Source organism: Octopus sinensis, linkage group LG3, assembly GCF_006345805.1.
Source record: "Octopus sinensis linkage group LG3, ASM634580v1, whole genome shotgun sequence".
Classification (NCBI taxonomy): Eukaryota; Metazoa; Mollusca; class Cephalopoda; order Octopoda; family Octopodidae; genus Octopus; species Octopus sinensis.
In genome coordinates this window covers 110,747,377-110,752,416 of record NC_042999.1, presented here as the reverse complement: position 1 = coordinate 110,752,416, position 5,040 = coordinate 110,747,377, and positions in this window count along the sequence as shown.

Sequence of the window (5,040 nt, the reverse complement as noted above, 5' to 3'; positions counted from 1 at the left end):
CAGTCTAGACTACCCATCACCAAATCAAAAGTGTTAACAACATATTTATCTTCTCAGAAAAATTTATTCAAAGAAAGCAATGATCTCGCATGCATCACAATTTTGCTATATTAAAATGACTGGCAAATTTAATGTCTTGGAAAGAAATAGTCGATTACCGGAGGTAAAATTCGATATCTAGATGAATTTATAAAGGTAGATGCTGTTAATATTAACAAACCAATAAATCAAACCAATAAGTAACAGAAATGCTGTTATAACATAAAGGCGATTCAGTTGTTCGTTTATTTTTAAGGATTATCACATCTCGGTTGCCGTTACACAAAATTTTCACAAATTCGATGGTGTCGTGTAGTATATTATTGATTTTTGTGATGCATTCGTTTTTGTTAAATAGATTGTACTTATCACTTCTACATATAATTTTATTGTTGTTTTATTTTTATTTCCTGCATACTTGTTTGAGACTTGTTAAATATATTTTTATTGTCATATTATACGGGTGCATATGTATGTATGTGCGTATGTATACAGTAAAAATTCGTGGTACTCCGTCGGTTACGACGACGACGAGGGTTCCAGATGATCCAATCAACGGAACAGCCTGCTCGTGAAATTAACGTGTAAGTGGTTGAGCACTCCACAGACACGTATACCTACCCTTAACTTAGTTCTCGGGGAGTCTCAGCTTGACACAAAGCTGGCCCTTTGGAATACAGGGACAACAGAATCAGGAAGAAAGAGAGAGAGAAAGTTGTGGTGAAAGAGTACAGCAGGGTTCGCCACCACCACCTGCCGGAGCCGCGTGGAGCTTTTAATACGTGTTTTTAGAGGAAAAAAAATTTGTACTTCCACATCTTCATTTTAATTTTCACGATTAAAATCTCCAAAAGAAATGAAAAACATTGAAATTCCTATTTGTGTATGATATATTTTCTACATTTTTTCCTACAAAAGATAAACGGATTTATAAGTGCTTCAAAATATGGAATATTACAATATACAGAAAAATAACAAAAAAAATAAAACGGGAGAGAAAATAATAGTGATGGCTTGTGTTCCAAAGGAACGATGAAGGGAGGGGAAAGGATTAAAAAGCGTTGATTTAAATGTTTTATTTTAAAGAAAGTCAGTCCGCCAGTATTTTGAAATGTATTATAAAACGTGGACAAATACTGAAAAAGCAAAAAAAAAACTAAGAAATTCTGCTTTATGTAAGACAGCTATTCCGAAAGTGCAACAAATAAATGTCTATATTTTTTTTGTAAGTGATGATTAATAATACTATTATATTAATCAGAAATTTGTTTAAATAGTTCTACAGTTCTTAACTCAGAACAAAAGTCAAAATACCAATTATGGAAAATATAAAGAATTTCTTACCTTTACTACAAACACAAGAGAGCAGTTGTGCGAAATAAATCGAAGTTAAAATTGCAAAGATGAAATTATTTGTTTAGTGAAAGTAATCAATTTCTCTTTCTCCCCCCTCTCTCTCTCGATATATATATATATATATATATTATATATATATATATATATAATATATATATATATATATATATATATATATAATTTATATATGAGGATAATATCGATATTTAAGTGTCGAAATTATCAAGTGGCCAGCATGAAAGAAATACCTTATAAAGGTAAAAAAAATTTTAACAATTAAAAATGAGGGTGTCTAAAACACACCAACATGCCGAAATAGCAGTCGAAACTCTGACTATAAAACCACGTTAAATGTTCATATCGCACCATGAGGTACCTCATGGTGCGATATGAACATTTAACGTGGTTTTATAGTCAGAGTTTCGACTGCTATTTCGGCATGTTGGTGTGTTTTAGACACCCTCATTTTTAATTATATATATATATATATATGTATGTATGTATATGTATATATATCTATATATGTATGTATATGTATATATATCTATATATATATGTATGTATGTATATGTATATATATCTATATATATATATGTATGTATGTATATGTATATATATCTATATATATATGTATGTATGTATATGTATATATATCTATATATATATGTATGTATGTATATGTATATATATCTATATATATATGTATGTATGTATATGTATATATATCTATATATATATGTATACATATATATATGTATATATATATATATTGTATATACATATACATACATATATGCATACATATATATATACATGTACATGTGTCTGTGTGTGAGTATGTGTGTATACCTGTGTGAGTAACTGTGTGCGCGTGTATGCGTGTGTATATGTATGAGGACGCATAACGATATAAGCATAAACGAGTACATTGAAGTCAAAAGACCCTATTTTGAAGGCCATTAGAGTTTTATACTCCATGAAATGAATTAATGTCTTTTCTGAAAAAGTCTCAAGGCTTCTGGAATGCACCTTATGTGTGTGTATATATATATATGAAGACTGAGGGTTTCGAATGTCTTGTCCGTGTTTATTGTGTCGTCTTCTAATAGTTATACGTTCTTGTCCATGTTGTATTTTTCTACATACCTTAACATATATTCCAGGCGCCACGTACCCTCTTAACATTAATGTGAGCACATATTCTTAATAATTGGTACGACTCTCTGTTTGTCTCTCTCTCTCACTTTTACTTGATCTGTCCCCTTTTCTCTCTTTTCTCTCTACTCATCCTCTTTTTCTCTTCTCTTTCCTCTGATTCTTTGGTCTAATCTTCCACTACCCTCCTATTTCTTTGTCTCGCTCTGCACTCACAGGTCAATCTTCGACACCCATCGCTTCTCCTCTCTGATTCCTTCTTTCTCTCTCTTCTCTCTCTTTGTTGCGTTTGTCCCTCCTCTCTCTCTCTCTTCCTTGGTTTCTCTTTCTTTTCTTTTCTCTCTTCTCTGTCACGTGACTGCTGGCCGAAATCTGCCTTTCAGCTTCTCACCAGCGTCGTGTTAACATCGTTGTTTTTCGTCCGCCGCTATAGGCATCGCCGATAAGGCTCCTTTCCAATGCGCCAGAGAAAAAATTTGTTTGCTTGTTATCAGTCGTAAGACACTTGTTGTTTTCACCGTTAATGCTCCTGTATTTCATGTTTCTGTATTCCATTATTGTTTTTTGTTTTTTTATATCTGTCCCTTTTGCTGTCCTGGTGTTCGTATGCATTCGATCCTTCTTCCAGGAAATCTACGCTCCCAGCTTAGTTTTTCTAATGCTCGTTGCTTAGTTTTTCTTTGAGGGCTGGCCGTGATCTAGTAATCTCAAGATTAATCAGCCGAAATTACTACGATGATCCGGTTCTTGACTGAAGACTGAGGGTTTCGAATGTCCTGTCCGTGTTTATTGTGTCGTCTTCTAAGAGTTATACGTTCTTGTCCATGTTGTATTTTTCTACATACCTTAACATATATTCCAGGCGCCACGTACCTCTTAACATTAATGTGAGCACATATTCTTAATAATTGTACGACTCTCTGTTTGTCTCTCTCTCTCACTTTTACTTGATCTGTCCCCTTTTCTCTCTTTTCTCTCTACTCATCCTCTTTTTCTCTTCTCTTTCCTCTGATTCTTTGGTCTAATCTTCCACTACCCTCCTATTTCTTTGTCTCGCTCTGCACTCACAGGTCAATCTTCGACACCCATCGCTTCTCCTCTCTGATTCCTTCTTTCTCTCTCTTCTCTCTCTTTGTTGCGTTTGTCCCTCCTCTCTCTCTCTCTCTCTTCCTTGGTTTCTCTTTCTTTTCTTTTCTCTCTTCTCTGTCACGTGACTGCTGGCCGAAATCTGCCTTTCAGCTTCTCACCAGCGTCGTGTTAACATCGTTGTTTTTCGTCCGCCGCTATAGGCATCGCCGATAAGGCTCCTTTCCAATGCGCCAGAGAAAAAATTTGTTTGCTTGTTATCAGTCGTAGACACTTGTTGTTTTCACCGTTAATGCTCCTGTATTTCATGTTTCTGTATTCCATTATTGTTTTTTGTTTTTTTATATCTGTCCCTTTTGCTGTCCTGGTGTTCGTATGCATTCGATCCTTCTTCCAGGAAATCTACGCTCCCAGCTTAGTTTTTCTAATGCTCGTTGCTTAGTTTTTCTTGGAGGGCTGGCCGTGATCTAGTAATCTCAAGATTAATCAGCCGAAATTACTACGATGATCCGGTTCTTGACTGAAGACTGAGGGTTTCGAATGTCCTGTCCGTGTTTATTGTGTCGTCTTCTAAGAGTTATACGTTCTTGTCCATGTTGTATTTTTCTACATACCTTAATATATATATATATATATATAATATAATATATATATATATATATATATATATATATTATATATATATATATGAATTCTGATCAATATGTATCCAGACTATTGCCATAGTAACGAAGCAATGCACGCAGAATAAAGCCGCTTAGCAAAGATTGAAATTGAACTCTTCTGTATATGCGCACTAAGTTTTAACGTTCTAGCTCTGTTCTGCTGCTTACAGCAGCACTTGGAAGGAAGGTGTGTAGCGTGTAATCTTCGCATTGACAATGGTGATACCTGCTCAGAGACCTACGAAAAGTTGTAAATAGTGTATGAAGAGGTGTGTATGATCCGCATTCAAGTGTACGAGTGGTTCAGACGTTTCTAAGATGGCCGAAAAATGTCGATATTGACGAACGTTCTGGTAGATCGGTAACCAGCAGAACTGAAAAAAAAATCATCGCAAATGTGCGTGTCAGCTGTGAGGGCAAATTGTTGAATCACCATCCGTGAGTTATCAGAGTGTGTGAAGAAGTGTTACGTTTCAGTTCAGTCTATTATCACTGAAGATTTGGGTATGAGACGCGTCTCTGCCAAGTTTATGCTAAAACTGCTTTCAGCTAGCCAAAATGACACTCAGGTCTCAGTTGCAGAAGATCTCCTTGACTGTGTTGAGAAGGATGAAAACATTTTGAAAACTTTGCGTAGGCCTTTGAGCAGGTATCACCAAGCTTTTGGCAAAATATGGTGCAGATTCGCTGCTCAACTTTCCCTGTCATGGTCAATATGACGACGACACGCTACACACCG